This window comes from Pseudophryne corroboree, chromosome 2, assembly GCF_028390025.1.
Source record: "Pseudophryne corroboree isolate aPseCor3 chromosome 2, aPseCor3.hap2, whole genome shotgun sequence".
In the NCBI taxonomy this organism is placed as follows: domain Eukaryota; kingdom Metazoa; phylum Chordata; class Amphibia; order Anura; family Myobatrachidae; genus Pseudophryne; species Pseudophryne corroboree.
In genome coordinates, this window is record NC_086445.1 from 573,071,251 (window position 1) to 573,088,696 (window position 17,446).

Genomic DNA, 17,446 nt, shown 5'->3' on the forward strand with positions numbered 1-17,446 from the left:
TTTGCCAGGCTTAGAGCATTGTAAATTTCTCTTAGCTCCAGTATATTTATATGAAGAGACATCTCCAGGCTTGATCATACTCCCTGGAAGTTTCTTCCCTGTGTGACCGCTCCCCAGCCTCTCAGACTGGCATCCGTGGTCACCAGGACCCAGTCCTGTATGCCGAATCTGCGGCCCTCTAACAGATGAGCACTCTGCAACCACCACAGAAGAGACACCCTTGTCCGTGGCGATAAGGTTATCCGCTGATGCATCTGCAGATGCGATCCGGACCATTTGTCCAGCAGATCCCACTGAAAAGTTTGTGCGTGGAATCTGCCGAATGGAATTGCTTCGTAAGAAGCCATCTTTCCCAGGACTCTTGTGCATTGATGCACAGACACTTTTCCTGGTTTTAGGAGGTTCCTGACAAGTTCGGATAACTCCTTGGCTTTCTCCTCCGGAAGAAACACCTTTTTCTGAACCGTGTCCAGAATCATTCCCAGGAACAGCAGACGTGTTGTCGGGGTCAACTGAGATTTTGGAAAATTCAGAATCCACCCGTGTTGTTGCAGCACTACTTGGGTTAGTGCTACTCCGTCCTCCAGCTGTTCTCTGGACCTTGCCCTTATCAGGAGATCGTCCAAGTAAGGGATAATTAATACGCCTCTTCGCAGAAGAATCATCATTTCGGCCATTACCTTGGTAAAGACCCGAGGTGCCGTGGACAATCCAAACGGCAGCGTCTGAAACTGATAATGACAGTTTTGCACCACGAACCTGAGGTACCCTTGATGTGAAGGGCAAATTGGGACATGCAGGTAAGCATCCTTTATGTCCAGGGACACCATAAAGTCCCCTTCTTCCAGATTCGCTATCACTGCTCTGAGTGATTCCATCTTGAACTTGAATTTTTGTATGTACAGGTTCAAAGATTTCAGATTTAGAATAGGTCTTACCGAGCCGTCCGGCTTCGGTACCACAAATAGCGTGGAGTAATACCCCTTTCCCTGTTGTAGGAGGGGTACCATGACTATCACCTGCTGAGAAAACAGCTTGTGAATGGCTTCCAATACCGTCGCCCTGTCTGAGGGAGACGTTGGCAAAGCAGACTTTAGGAACCGGCGAGGGGGAGACTTCTCGAATTCCAACCTGTAACCCTGAGATACTACCTGCAGGATCCAAGGGTCCACCTGTGAGCAAGCCCACTGTGCGCTGAAATTCCTGAGTCGACCCCCCACCGCTCCTGAGTCCGCTTGTACAGCCCCAGCGTCATGCTGAGGGCTTTGCAGAAACCTGGGAGGGCTTCTGTTCCTGGGCAGGGGCTGCTTGCTGCCCTCTCTTACCCCTTCCTCTGCCCCGGGGCAGATATGACTGTCCTTTTGCCCTCTTGTTCTTATAGGACCGAAAGGACTGCGGCTGAAAAGACGGTGTCTTTTTCTGTTGGGAGGGTGTCTGAGGTAAAAAGGTGGATTTTCCGGCAGTTGCCGTGGCCACCAGATCCGATAGACCTACGCCAAATAATTCCTCCCCTTTATACGGCAATACTTCCATATGTCGTTTGGAATCCGCATCACCTGACCACTGTCGCGTCCATAAACTTCTTCTGGCAGATATTGACATCGCACTTACTCTCGATGCCAGAGTGCAAATATCCCTCTGAGCATCTCGCATATGCACGCAGGTGAGTTCACTTCTTCTCCCCTCTGTCCCTCGTTGCAGTGATCCTGTTGCCAGCAGGAATCACTGTAAAATAAAAAACCTAAGCTAAACTCTCTAAGCAGCTCTTTATGAGAGCCACCTAGAATTGCACCCTTCTCGGCCGGGCACAAAAATCTAACTGGAGTCTGGAGGAGGGTCATAGGGGGAGGAGCCAGTACACACCACCTGACCTGTAAAAGCTTTACTTTTGTGCCCTGTCTCCTGCGGAGCCGCTATTCCCCATGGTCCTTTCAGGAACCCCAGCATCCACTTAGGACGATAGAGAAAAAATACTGTCCCTATCCAGGGTATCAATATTTTCAGTCAGGGAATCCGACCAGACCACCCCAGCACTGCACATCCAGGCTGAGGCGATGGCTGGTCGCAGTATAACACCAGTATGTGTGTATATACTCTTTAGGGTAGTTTCCAGCCTCCTATCAGCTGGATCCTTGAGGGCGGCCGTATCAGGAGACGGTAACGCCACTTGTTTTGATAAGCGTGTGAGCGCCTTATCCACCCTAGGGGGTGTTTCCCAGCGCGCCCTAACCTCTGGCGGGAAAGGGTATAATGCCAATAACTTTTTTGAAATTAGCACTTATCTATCTGGGTTAACCCACGCTTCATCACATACATCATTCAATTCCTCTGATTCAGGAAAAACTACAGGTAGTTTTTTCACCCCCCACATAATACCCCTTTTTGTGGTACTTGCAGTATCAGAGATATGCAAAGCCTCCTTCATTGCCGTGATCATATAACGTGTGGCTCTACTTGAAAATACGTTTGTTTCTTCACCGTCGACACTAGATTCAGTGTCTGTGTCGACCGACTGAGGTAAAGGGCGTTTTACAGCCCCTGACGGTGTCCGAGACGCCTGGGCAGGTACCAACTGGTTTTCCGGCCGTCTCATGTCGTCAACTGATTTTTGTAATGTGCTGACATTATCACGTAATTCCATAAACAAAGCCATCCATTCCGGTGTCGACTCCCTGGGGGGTGACATCACCATTACCGGCAATTGCTCTGCCTCCACACCAACATCGTCCTCATACATGTCGACACACGTACCGACACACAGCAGACACACAGGGAATGCTCTTATCGAAGACAGGACCCCACTAGCCCTTTGGGGAGACAGAGGGAGAGTTTGCCAGCACACACCCAAGCGCTATAATATATATGGGAACAACCTTATATAAGTGTTGTATCCTTACAGCAGCTTAAATATATAAAATATCGCCATAAAAAGTGCCCCCCCTCTCTGTTTTACCCTGTTTCTGTAGTGCAGGGGAGAGTCCTGGGAGCCTTCCTCACAGCGGAGCTGAGCAGGAAAATGGCGCTGTGTGCTGAGGAGAATAAGCCCCGCCCCCTATTCCGGCGGGCTTTTCTCCCGTAGTTTGTAATATCTGGCAGGGGTTAAATACATCCATATAGCCTCAAGGGCTATATGTGATGTATTTTTTAGCCATAAAAGGTATTTACATTGCTGCCCAGGGCGCCCCCAGCAGCGCCCTGCACCCTTCGTGACCATTGGTGAGAAGTGTGTGACAAACAATGGCGCACAGCTGCAGTGCTGTGCGCTACCTTCAAGAAGACTGAAGAGCCTTCTGCCGCCGGTTTCTGGACCTTCAATCTTTAGCATCTGCAAGGGGGGTCGGCGGCGCGGCTCCGGGACGAACCCCAGGGTGAGACCTGTGTTCCGACTCCCTCTGGAGCTAATGGTGTCCAGTAGCCTAAGAAGCCAATCCATCCTGCACGCAGGTGAGTTGAACTTCTCTCCCCTAAGTCCCTCGATGCAGTGAGCCTGTTGCCAGCAGGACTCACTGAAAATAATAAACCTAAAAACTTTTTCTAAGCAGCTCCTTAAGAGCCACCTAGATTGCACCCTGCTCGGACGGGCACAAAAACCTAACTGGGGCTTGGAGGAGGGTCATAGGGGGAGGAGCCAGTACACACCACCTGATCCTAAAGCTTTAGTTTTGTGCCCTGTCTCCTGCGGAGCCGCTAATCCCCATGGTCCTGACGGAGTCCCCAGCATCCACTTAGGACGTCAGAGAAATCAAAAATAGGATTTTGGTACTTACCAGGTAAATCCTTTTCTTTGAATCCATAGGGGGCACTGGAGTACTCTTGGGATATGGACGGGCGGAGCCGAACAAAGGCACTGAATATTCAAATTTAGGACCCTCCCACCCCTCCATATCCCCGAGTACCTCAGTGTACTGTCTCAGTGTTTTTTACTGAGCGAACAGGAACGATATAGAGAGGTTGACAATGGAGAATACCTATAACATAACGGACAACAACAATGTTGACCCATAACCTTACTGTCAACTAAACAGTTGACACCATAACCGATAGAACTTTATAATTTGAACCAATCGGTGAAAATGTGTTACCATAAGCTCCTCTGAGCTTAATATCAATCAAGTAAAACTTGTTACCCTAAGCTCCCTTGAGCTTAAAACAACCCAGGTAAAACTGCTCTGGGTGGGCGTCCAGTGCCCCCTATGGATTCAAAGAAAAGGATTTACCTGGTAAGTACCAAAATCCTATTTTCTTTATCATCCACTAGGGGTCACTGGAGTACTCTTGGGACGTACCAAAGCTTCCCTCGTGGGCGGGAGAGCTGTTTTGATACTTGTAACAGTAGGCAGCCCAAAGCTAGATGCTGATGGCGCCACCATTTATAACGTGTAAACGTGCACAAACATGGTGCACATGAAGGCTATATAGCCGCGTTTTAGACACTCCACGACCCACTGGGTCTGACATTCCCACAGACCTGTGGGATGAGCTATTACTGACGCAGGCGATTGTAACTTAGCCTTAAAGTAAACCTGACTTGTAGTCATTATTATTACCCAACTGGATAATGTCTGCTAAGAAACTGGCTAACCCCAGTTGGCAGTATCATAGAGAACAAACAACGTATTCATATCACGTACTGTTGACGTTCGGGACATATATAAACGCGTAATGCGTGTACCACATTCAGAATTCTAGAATGTGCTGTCCACACAGGAAACCCCTATTGGTATATTGATGTGAAGAATACGAAAGCGTGATTCGTCCGAAGATCTGCTTTGTCATGAGAAAACTCAAATACGGTGGCTTGGAATACAAGGCACCCAAATATGAAAACAAAACCCTTGCCGAAGCCAAGGCTATAAGAAAATTGTGACAAACTGTCTTATGAGCCGTTTTGACAACGGAGAGAGCAGCGGAAACTGGTGGAGCTTCCTCTCAGCGGTACTATGGAGAAAAACATGGCGCTGAGGAAGAAGCCCCGCCCCCTCGACGGCAGGCTTCTGTCCCGCTTTCATGTACAATTTTGGCAGGGGATAACATATATACAGTGCCCAACTGTATATTATGCAAACTTTTGCCAAAGAGGTCTCTAATTGCTGCCCAGGGCGCCCCCCCTACAGTGACTGGAGTATGTGGGTTTAGTGTGGGAGCAATGGCACATAGCTGCTGTGCGCTACCTCATATGAAGACTGGAGTCTTCTGCCGCCGATTTCGAAGTCTTCTTGCTTCTGTCACCGGCTTCTGTCTTCTGGCTCTGCGAGGGGGACGGCGGCGCGGCTCCGGGATCAGACGACCAAGGGTGCGATCCTGTGTACGATCCCTCTGGAGCTAATGGTGTCCAGTAGCCTAAGAAGCAGGACCTATCTTCAGTGAGTAGGGCTGCTTCTCTCCCCTCAGTCCCCACGTAGCAGAGAGCCTGTTGCCAGCAGATCTCTCTGAAAATTAAAAAACCTAACAAAATACTTTTTTTAGCAAGCTCAGGAGAGCTCACTAAGTAGCACCCAGCTCGTCCGGGCACAGATTCTAACCGAGGTCTTGAGGAGGGACATAGAGGAGCCAGAATCCAAATTCTTTCTTAAAGTGCCCTGTCTCCTGCAGAGCCAGTCTATTCCCCATGGTCCTTACGGAGTCCCAGCATCCACTAAGACGTTAGAGAAAATAAGATTTTACTTACCGATAAATCTATTTCTCGTAGTCCGTAGTGGATGCTGGGGACTCCGTCAGGACCATGGGGATTAGCGGCTCCGCAGGAGACAGGGCACAAAACTAAAGCTTTAGGATCAGGTGGTGTGTACTGGCTCCTCCCCCTATGACCCTCCTCCAAGCCTCAGTTAGGATACTGTGCCCGGACGAGCGTACACAATAAGGAAGGATATTGAATCCCGGGTAAGACTCATACCAGCCATACCAATCACCAATCACACCGTATAACTTGTGATCTAAACCCAGTTAACAGTATGACAAACGTAGGAGCCTCTGAACAGACGGCTCACAACAATAACAACCCGAATTTGTTTGTAACAATAACTATGTACAAGTATTGCAGACAATCCGCACTTGGGATGGGCGCCCAGCATCCACTACGGACTACGAGAAATAGATTTATCGGTAAGTAAAATCTTATTTTCTCTGACGTCCTAAGTGGATGCTGGGGACTCCGTCAGGACCATGGGGATTATACCAAAGCTCCCAAACGGGTGGGAGAGTGCGGATGACTCTGCAGCACCAAATGAGAGAACTCCAGGTCCTCTTTAGCCAGGGTATCAAATTTGTAGAATTTTACAAACGTGTTCTCCCCCGACCACGTAGCTGCTCGGCAGTTGTAATGCCGAGACCCCTCGGGCAGCCGCCCAGGATGAGCCCATCTTCCTTGTGGAATGGGCCTTGACAGATTTAGGCTGTGGCAGGCCTGCCACAGAATGTGCAAGTTGAATTGTGCTACAAATCCAACGAGCAATCGTCTGCTTAGAAGCAGGAGCACCCAGCTTGTTGGGTGCATACAGTATAAACAGCGAGTCACATTTTCTGACTCCAGCCGTCCTTGAAATGTATATTTTCAATGCCCTGACAACATCCAGCAACTTGGAATCTTCCAAATCGCTAGTAGCCGCAGGCACCACAATAGGCTGGTTCAGGTGAAACGCTGACACCACCTTAGGCAGAAACTGAGGACGCGTCCGCAGTTCTGCCCTGTCCGAATGGAAAATCAGATATGGGCTCTTATACGATAAAGTCGCCAATTCTGATACTCTCCTGGCTGAAGCCAGGGCCAGTAGCATGGTTACTTTCCATGTAAGATATTTCAAATCCACCGATTTGAGTGGCTCAAACCAATGGGATTTGAGAAAATCCAAAACTACATTCAGATCCCACGGAGCCACAGGGGGCACAACCGGGGGCTGTATATGTAGTACTCCTTTTACAAAAGTCTGGACTTCAGGAACTGAAGCCAATTCTTTCTGGAAGAAAATCGACAGGGCCGAAATTTGAACCTTAATGGACCCCAATTTGAGGCCCATAGACAATCCTGTTTGCAGGAAATGTAGGAATCGACCCAGTTGAAATTCCTCCGTGGGGGCCTTCCTGGCCTCACACCACGCAACATATTTTCTCCAAATGCGGTGATAATGTTGTGCAGTCACCTCCTTCCTGGCTTTAACCAGTGTAGGAATGACCTCTTCTGGAATGCCTTTTTCCTTTAGAATTCGGCGTTCAACCGCCATGCCGTCAAACGCAGCCGCGGTAAGTCTTGGAATAGACACGGTCCCTGCTGAATCAGGTCCCGTCTTAGAGGTAGAGGGCACGGATTTTCCGTGAGCATCTCCTGAAGTTCCGGGTACCAAGTTCTTCTTGGCCAATCCGGAGCCACGAGTATCGTTCTTATTCCCCTTTGCCGTATAATTCTCAGTACTTTGGGTATGAGAGGCAGAGGAGGAAACACATACACTGACTGGTACACCCACGGTGTTACCAGAGCGTCCACAGCTATTGCCTGAGGGTCTCTTGACCTGGCGCAATACCTGTCCAGTTTTTTGTTGAGACGAGACGCCATCATATCCACCTTTGGTTTTTCCCAACGGTTCACAATCATGTGGAAGACTTCTGGATGAAGTCCCCACTCTCCCGGGTGTAGATTGTGTCTGCTGAGGAAGTCTGCTTCCCAGTTGTCTACTCCCGGAATGAACACTGCTGACAGTGCTATCACATGATCTTCCGCCCAGCGAAGAATCCTTGCAGCTTCTGCCATTGCTCTCCTGCTTCTTGTGCCGCCCTGTCTGTTTACGTGGGCGACTGCCGTGATGTTGTCCGACTGGATCAACACCGGCTGACCCTGAAGCAGGGGTTTTGCCAGGCTTAGAGCATTGTAAATTTCTCTTAGCTCCAGTATATTTATATGAAGAGACATCTCCAGGCTTGATCATACTCCCTGGAAGTTTCTTCCCTGTGTGACCGCTCCCCAGCCTCTCAGACTGGCATCCGTGGTCACCAGGACCCAGTCCTGTATGCCGAATCTGCGGCCCTCTAACAGATGAGCACTCTGCAACCACCACAGAAGAGACACCCTTGTCCGTGGCGATAAGGTTATCCGCTGATGCATCTGCAGATGCGATCCGGACCATTTGTCCAGCAGATCCCACTGAAAAGTTTGTGCGTGGAATCTGCCGAATGGAATTGCTTCGTAAGAAGCCATCTTTCCCAGGACTCTTGTGCATTGATGCACAGACACTTTTCCTGGTTTTAGGAGGTTCCTGACAAGTTCGGATAACTCCTTGGCTTTCTCCTCCGGAAGAAACACCTTTTTCTGAACCGTGTCCAGAATCATTCCCAGGAACAGCAGACGTGTTGTCGGGGTCAACTGAGATTTTGGAAAATTCAGAATCCACCCGTGTTGTTGCAGCACTACTTGGGTTAGTGCTACTCCGTCCTCCAGCTGTTCTCTGGACCTTGCCCTTATCAGGAGATCGTCCAAGTAAGGGATAATTAATACGCCTCTTCGCAGAAGAATCATCATTTCGGCCATTACCTTGGTAAAGACCCGAGGTGCCGTGGACAATCCAAACGGCAGCGTCTGAAACTGATAATGACAGTTTTGCACCACGAACCTGAGGTACCCTTGATGTGAAGGGCAAATTGGGACATGCAGGTAAGCATCCTTTATGTCCAGGGACACCATAAAGTCCCCTTCTTCCAGATTCGCTATCACTGCTCTGAGTGATTCCATCTTGAACTTGAATTTTTGTATGTACAGGTTCAAAGATTTCAGATTTAGAATAGGTCTTACCGAGCCGTCCGGCTTCGGTACCACAAATAGCGTGGAGTAATACCCCTTTCCCTGTTGTAGGAGGGGTACCATGACTATCACCTGCTGAGAAAACAGCTTGTGAATGGCTTCCAATACCGTCGCCCTGTCTGAGGGAGACGTTGGCAAAGCAGACTTTAGGAACCGGCGAGGGGGAGACTTCTCGAATTCCAACCTGTAACCCTGAGATACTACCTGCAGGATCCAAGGGTCCACCTGTGAGCAAGCCCACTGTGCGCTGAAATTCCTGAGTCGACCCCCCACCGCTCCTGAGTCCGCTTGTACAGCCCCAGCGTCATGCTGAGGGCTTTGCAGAAACCTGGGAGGGCTTCTGTTCCTGGGCAGGGGCTGCTTGCTGCCCTCTCTTACCCCTTCCTCTGCCCCGGGGCAGATATGACTGTCCTTTTGCCCTCTTGTTCTTATAGGACCGAAAGGACTGCGGCTGAAAAGACGGTGTCTTTTTCTGTTGGGAGGGTGTCTGAGGTAAAAAGGTGGATTTTCCGGCAGTTGCCGTGGCCACCAGATCCGATAGACCTACGCCAAATAATTCCTCCCCTTTATACGGCAATACTTCCATATGTCGTTTGGAATCCGCATCACCTGACCACTGTCGCGTCCATAAACTTCTTCTGGCAGATATTGACATCGCACTTACTCTCGATGCCAGAGTGCAAATATCCCTCTGAGCATCTCGCATATGCACGCAGGTGAGTTCACTTCTTCTCCCCTCTGTCCCTCGTTGCAGTGATCCTGTTGCCAGCAGGAATCACTGTAAAATAAAAAACCTAAGCTAAACTCTCTAAGCAGCTCTTTATGAGAGCCACCTAGAATTGCACCCTTCTCGGCCGGGCACAAAAATCTAACTGGAGTCTGGAGGAGGGTCATAGGGGGAGGAGCCAGTACACACCACCTGACCTGTAAAAGCTTTACTTTTGTGCCCTGTCTCCTGCGGAGCCGCTATTCCCCATGGTCCTTTCAGGAACCCCAGCATCCACTTAGGACGATAGAGAAAAAATACTGTCCCTATCCAGGGTATCAATATTTTCAGTCAGGGAATCCGACCAGACCACCCCAGCACTGCACATCCAGGCTGAGGCGATGGCTGGTCGCAGTATAACACCAGTATGTGTGTATATACTCTTTAGGGTAGTTTCCAGCCTCCTATCAGCTGGATCCTTGAGGGCGGCCGTATCAGGAGACGGTAACGCCACTTGTTTTGATAAGCGTGTGAGCGCCTTATCCACCCTAGGGGGTGTTTCCCAGCGCGCCCTAACCTCTGGCGGGAAAGGGTATAATGCCAATAACTTTTTTGAAATTAGCACTTATCTATCTGGGTTAACCCACGCTTCATCACATACATCATTCAATTCCTCTGATTCAGGAAAAACTACAGGTAGTTTTTTCACCCCCCACATAATACCCCTTTTTGTGGTACTTGCAGTATCAGAGATATGCAAAGCCTCCTTCATTGCCGTGATCATATAACGTGTGGCTCTACTTGAAAATACGTTTGTTTCTTCACCGTCGACACTAGATTCAGTGTCTGTGTCGACCGACTGAGGTAAAGGGCGTTTTACAGCCCCTGACGGTGTCCGAGACGCCTGGGCAGGTACCAACTGGTTTTCCGGCCGTCTCATGTCGTCAACTGATTTTTGTAATGTGCTGACATTATCACGTAATTCCATAAACAAAGCCATCCATTCCGGTGTCGACTCCCTGGGGGGTGACATCACCATTACCGGCAATTGCTCTGCCTCCACACCAACATCGTCCTCATACATGTCGACACACGTACCGACACACAGCAGACACACAGGGAATGCTCTTATCGAAGACAGGACCCCACTAGCCCTTTGGGGAGACAGAGGGAGAGTTTGCCAGCACACACCCAAGCGCTATAATATATATGGGAACAACCTTATATAAGTGTTGTATCCTTACAGCAGCTTAAATATATAAAATATCGCCATAAAAAGTGCCCCCCCTCTCTGTTTTACCCTGTTTCTGTAGTGCAGGGGAGAGTCCTGGGAGCCTTCCTCACAGCGGAGCTGAGCAGGAAAATGGCGCTGTGTGCTGAGGAGAATAAGCCCCGCCCCCTATTCCGGCGGGCTTTTCTCCCGTAGTTTGTAATATCTGGCAGGGGTTAAATACATCCATATAGCCTCAAGGGCTATATGTGATGTATTTTTTAGCCATAAAAGGTATTTACATTGCTGCCCAGGGCGCCCCCAGCAGCGCCCTGCACCCTTCGTGACCATTGGTGAGAAGTGTGTGACAAACAATGGCGCACAGCTGCAGTGCTGTGCGCTACCTTCAAGAAGACTGAAGAGCCTTCTGCCGCCGGTTTCTGGACCTTCAATCTTTAGCATCTGCAAGGGGGGTCGGCGGCGCGGCTCCGGGACGAACCCCAGGGTGAGACCTGTGTTCCGACTCCCTCTGGAGCTAATGGTGTCCAGTAGCCTAAGAAGCCAATCCATCCTGCACGCAGGTGAGTTGAACTTCTCTCCCCTAAGTCCCTCGATGCAGTGAGCCTGTTGCCAGCAGGACTCACTGAAAATAATAAACCTAAAAACTTTTTCTAAGCAGCTCCTTAAGAGCCACCTAGATTGCACCCTGCTCGGACGGGCACAAAAACCTAACTGGGGCTTGGAGGAGGGTCATAGGGGGAGGAGCCAGTACACACCACCTGATCCTAAAGCTTTAGTTTTGTGCCCTGTCTCCTGCGGAGCCGCTAATCCCCATGGTCCTGACGGAGTCCCCAGCATCCACTTAGGACGTCAGAGAAATCAAAAATAGGATTTTGGTACTTACCAGGTAAATCCTTTTCTTTGAATCCATAGGGGGCACTGGAGTACTCTTGGGATATGGACGGGCGGAGCCGAACAAAGGCACTGAATATTCAAATTTAGGACCCTCCCACCCCTCCATATCCCCGAGTACCTCAGTGTACTGTCTCAGTGTTTTTTACTGAGCGAACAGGAACGATATAGAGAGGTTGACAATGGAGAATACCTATAACATAACGGACAACAACAATGTTGACCCATAACCTTACTGTCAACTAAACAGTTGACACCATAACCGATAGAACTTTATAATTTGAACCAATCGGTGAAAATGTGTTACCATAAGCTCCTCTGAGCTTAATATCAATCAAGTAAAACTTGTTACCCTAAGCTCCCTTGAGCTTAAAACAACCCAGGTAAAACTGCTCTGGGTGGGCGTCCAGTGCCCCCTATGGATTCAAAGAAAAGGATTTACCTGGTAAGTACCAAAATCCTATTTTCTTTATCATCCACTAGGGGTCACTGGAGTACTCTTGGGACGTACCAAAGCTTCCCTCGTGGGCGGGAGAGCTGTTTTGATACTTGTAACAGTAGGCAGCCCAAAGCTAGATGCTGATGGCGCCACCATTTATAACGTGTAAACGTGCACAAACATGGTGCACATGAAGGCTATATAGCCGCGTTTTAGACACTCCACGACCCACTGGGTCTGACATTCCCACAGACCTGTGGGATGAGCTATTACTGACGCAGGCGATTGTAACTTAGCCTTAAAGTAAACCTGACTTGTAGTCATTATTATTACCCAACTGGATAATGTCTGCTAAGAAACTGGCTAACCCCAGTTGGCAGTATCATAGAGAACAAACAACGTATTCATATCACGTACTGTTGACGTTCGGGACATATATAAACGCGTAATGCGTGTACCACATTCAGAATTCTAGAATGTGCTGTCCACACAGGAAACCCCTATTGGTATATTGATGTGAAGAATACGAAAGCGTGATTCGTCCGAAGATCTGCTTTGTCATGAGAAAACTCAAATACGGTGGCTTGGAATACAAGGCACCCAAATATGAAAACAAAACCCTTGCCGAAGCCAAGGCTATAAGAAAATTGTTTTCCAAAGTGAGAAACTTAATTCCCATTTGTTGAAAGGGTTCAAAATATGAAAACTGTAAGAAATCTGAACCCAACTTCAAGTCGCCTGGCGCTGTAGGTGGGATAAATAGAGTGTGAACTTTGATGACACCTTGTAGAAAGATGTGTACAGACGCCAATAGAGGCAAACGTCTTTGACAATAAGTTTATCACACAGATACCTGCACTCTTCGTGCAGATCAACGCAGTTTTCCATCCCACCCCGTTTAACAGAATACGGGTTACTTGAAGGATGATGTTGGAAACTTCCGAGGTTTACCACCTAAGTAAGCACACGAAATTTTGTAAAAATGAGCTGCCTTAAACGGCTTACTATTTCGTAACATGGTTAGTATAACCGATACTGTAATGCTCAATTTCTTAAGAGGGCGTTTGCACCCTCACCCCGTCAACCGCAGCTGCGGTACATAGATAATAGGTACATAGGTAACTATGGGTAAACTAACGTTCCCTGATGTAACAGGTTGGACGTATTATGAGCGGGCCAAGATCGTGTGCAAGTATTCCTTGAAAATTCGAGAAGCAAACTTCTCCGAAACCCATGAGCTACCACCAGTATGACTGTGACAAACTGTCTTATGAGCCGTTTTGACAACGGAGAGAGCAGCGGAAACTGGTGGAGCCAGATACACGATGCTGAATGACCACATGAATGTGAGCGACTCCACCGCCACTGCCCTTGTGATCTGTTTTGTACACATACTGAGCTTTTGTAATTGTGGCGAGATGCCATCATGTATACTTGAGGGTAACCCCCTTCTGTGGACTCACATATGAAACACCTCTGGATTTAATGTCCAGTTTTCAGGATCCAAATCCTGACGGGTGAGATCCTCTGTCTAACAGATGTCCACTCACGTAATGTGACATTTTCACATAATGGTGTTCTAAGCCATTGAGGATTTGAGTCACATGCCGCATTACCATGCGGCTTCTTGGTTCTCACTGGTTGTTGTGTATGCAACTGCCGTTGCCTTGTTTGACTGCTTAAGGCCAGCGTGAGACAGGCATCAAACATTTACCTGAAACTCATGGTTGTTCCTCTCCACAGAAATCTTTAGTAAAAGGCAAAAGATTTATTCGTTCTGAAGAGAAACCAGAGTATATACCTGGTCAGACTGAAAGCGAATCATGTATTGCATTGTAAAATGCACAGAGTTCTAGGACCTTTATCGACAGCAATCTGTCGTGTTTTAGAACCTTTGTTGCTGATTTTAACTACAAATCCTGACCCTCTGCGACTGTCGTCCAGAGTATATGCACCCTTTTCCCTCTGTGGGAAACGCGAGTGAAGGGTGGCGAACTAAATTGAAAACACATCTTTATTCTTAATAGGTGAATACACCAATGTACCGCTAGTGTGCGTGTTTTGCACTAATTACTAGACGTACATTTGTTATTGCTGGTGTAGTAGGTAAAAGTCTTTGATTTATAATCTTACCTAGGAATTGACATCGTTTAGACGGAATTAGATGCGATTGTTTTCGAACTTGATCTGCTACCGCAGTATACCTTAGTAGCGCAAGTTAGAGGAACTTTGTTGAGACAGAGTTCTTATGAGCAGATCATCTAAGGTAGAGAAACTCTGTTGAGACAGAGTTCTTATGTGAGATGAGCTATCATCCCCAACATAACTTTGGTAAATACCCGAGGCGATAAGCAACGGTAGACCCGAAATGGATAATGGTTGTGGCGATTTGCAAACGCTAGAACCCGTGAAGATCAAACCGGAATGGGTAAATACGCATTGTGAAGATCAAGTGCCATTATGCCACTTTGTGCTCCAATAAACAAATACTAACCGCAGAAAATTCATTTTCCCACTGCAGTAAGTGACCTGCTGATTGAGATTGCGACAGAGCCGTCTGGTTTTGCTCAAACAGAGGGAATATGTAACCCTGACTCTGTTGGTATACTACTGCTTGGATTATAAAGACAGCTGAAACCCAGCAGAGACTAAATGGCAACCTGCCAAACCGGTCGACAGAGCCAGTATTGTCCTTTAATCTGTAAATAGCTGAGACATCCATGAATTGAAGTCTGGAAACCCCTCAAAGTAACATGTAAAGACGCGCTTCCACAATTGGAAAAGAGGTCATCAAACCACTGGCTTGCTGACTGTAGCGTCCTGACGTTACAAGGCGTGACTGTTTTGTACACCCGCCTTTGAAAAACGGAAGTCTAAAGGGATTAAACGCCGGTACCAGTATTCCGTTTTGATACTGGATGCGGTAATGGCTGAATATCAAATTTAGGACCAACCAAGCTCTGTCCTAGTCGTGCTGAACTAGCTACGATGAAAAACAGGCGTTAGTAGAGGCTTTACAGATATACTCTGCAGCTTCTTTTAACAGTGATCTCATAGTTTCCATACCTAGAGACTAATGACCCAAATGTATCCTGGGTCTTTAAAATGTTTAACACAGACGCATTTGCCAATGGCGGATCGCGTTATTTTGAAACGATTAAATAGTGGTCAAAGTCCACTAATATTTTCTAAAAAACAAATGGAGGCCTTGACTCACTGGTTTTTAGCAATGTATGTTGCCCAAAACCCCCGCACTATATAAGTGCTGGTGTAATGCACCCTTCTCACTCGAAGTTTCTGCATCAACCCTGGTACCCAAAGGAACTTGGCCCTTTGAAAAGACTATCTTTAGTTATAGCAGGCGGAGTACTTCCGAGACTCCGATATTACCGCTGTTTTAATTTGAATTATTTTTAGTCTGCGCTAGAGCCTTACTAGCTATGCAGACTGACACCACAATAGGCAACAGACAGACACTTGCACTACTTGTTGAAGTTCTTTTGTGTCATATATATATTTTTGTTGCTGAAAAGCATATTAAGGCCAGCCGTAGCCAGGCTATGAAACACATGGTTATTTCTCTCTACGGACATCTTTAGCAACAGGCGAAAGATTTATTAGATCTGAAGAGAAACCAGAGTATTCTTTATGTGAAAAGCAGTTCACATGTGCAATCCGAACTACATTCCCACTAACACCCCCTTTGCCTCTGGTGGCTTAGAGATGTAGGGCAGGAATGTTCTAGAATTATAAACTGGAAGAAACTGTAATGATTAAAAATGGCCCCCATGCCATGCATACACTGAAAAGCACAGGACCTGCTGCAGTGTTAATATATATAGACATAATAGCCTATTATACAGGTAATATAGGCTTAATAGCCTATTAAAGTGTGATAATCACATTCCAGTTAATAGAACACTTATGACATCAAATGGCAGCCTACAGAAACAGGAAGCATGCCATCCATACAATTAGAAACATATTTTAGGACATGCTCTGTGAAAACTATGTCTTATTAACCCATGCAGCCTTGGTGCTGTTGCTATGGGTATTTACTCCCCCTTACCCCCGGTAGTCTCCCCTATGTTACCTGCAGCGGGAACGGGTGCAGGGAGAGCAGGGGAGCGCTGTGTATAGCGCCGGGGAGCCGTCCGGAAGAGCGGGCGGCGCCATGTATCATCAGCGTGCGGTGTCAGCGCTGGAAGAGCGGCCGGCGTCTGTGAGTGACGTGCGGCCGCTCTGTGCATGTTAGAAAGCGGGTACTTACTGTGGCTCGGGCGGCGCCTGTCCTACCTCGGTGCCGGGTAATCAGCGCTGGGAGAGCGGCCGGCGTCTCTGAGTGACGTGCGGCCGCTCTGAGCTTCCAGCGTAGTTAAGCGGGGCATATCAGCGGCGGCTTCAGCGGCGGCAAACCCCCACACAGCAGGGCGGCAGCGTGAGCTGACCGCCCTGACACCCCACCATTAGGACATGTGCCGCACCTCCTGTACGCTCCGTCCAGCTTGTGACGGGGCTTTCATCCTGGCTGTGACGGGGCTTTCTGTAAGCTCCGTCCAGTGTCAGACTGACTTCCATAGCGGCTGGGCATAGTGCGTATGAGCTCCCCCTGCTGTGCAGCCGGACGGAGCTCCGTATGCGCAGGAGGCATTAACCCCTACATAGCGGGGCGGCAGCCTGCGCTGACCGCCCCGTTTCCCCCAGCCTACCTTTCTGATCATGGCTGACGACTGCCTGTAGTCTTGGCTGTGGCGGGGCTTTTTATGTGTAAGCTCCGTCCAGCTCCAGTCAGCTTCCAGTAATCTATGGCTGCGACGGCTTCTTTGTGCAAGCCCGTCCAGCTTTTCCTGGCTGCTCTTTGTAGAAGCAGTGGGCTGTCTGTGGCTGTGAGGGTGCTCTTCGTGAGGACCGACACGCCATGCTGTCTGTGGCTGTGAGGGTGCTCTTTGTGAGGACCGACACGCCATGCGCTGCCCGTGCAGCGGCACTATCCCGGACCCATGTTTTTCCAGAAACTGGGAAGGGATGTGCTAAGTGTAAAAATAAAAATTAAAAATAAAAATTAAAAATAAAAATCCAAGTGTGGCTATACCACAAGCCGATGTTCGTGCTGTGAGCACCGAAAAAACACTGAGACAGTACACTGAGGTACTCGGGGATATGGAGGGGTGGGAGGGTCCTAAATTTGAATATTCAGTGCCTTTGTTCGGCTCCGCCCGTCCATATCCCAAGAGTACTCCAGTGACCCCTAGTGGATGATAAAGAAATAATTGAGCTACTAATTAAGTCACCTGTGCTGAAGCCTGGATATCACTAAAACCTGTACTGTTAGCGTGCCTTGAGGACAGTGGTTAGGAATGCCTGCTCTATAGTGTCTTAGCGGTTTATTCTGGT

At 48.3% G+C, this 17,446-nt stretch overlaps 1 non-coding gene and 1 pseudogene across 1 annotated transcript; both read right to left on the reverse strand.

The window, feature by feature from the left end:
* Window positions 1-13,734: 13,734 nt before the first annotated feature.
* On the reverse strand, window positions 13,735-13,849 carry LOC135054114 (U5 spliceosomal RNA). The gene has a single exon (XR_010243365.1). It is a non-coding gene; the product is annotated as a U5 spliceosomal RNA (small nuclear RNA).
* A 1,760-nt stretch (window positions 13,850-15,609) lies between these two features.
* On the reverse strand, window positions 15,610-15,695 carry LOC135054193 (U5 spliceosomal RNA; annotated as a pseudogene).
* Window positions 15,696-17,446: the final 1,751 nt, after the last annotated feature.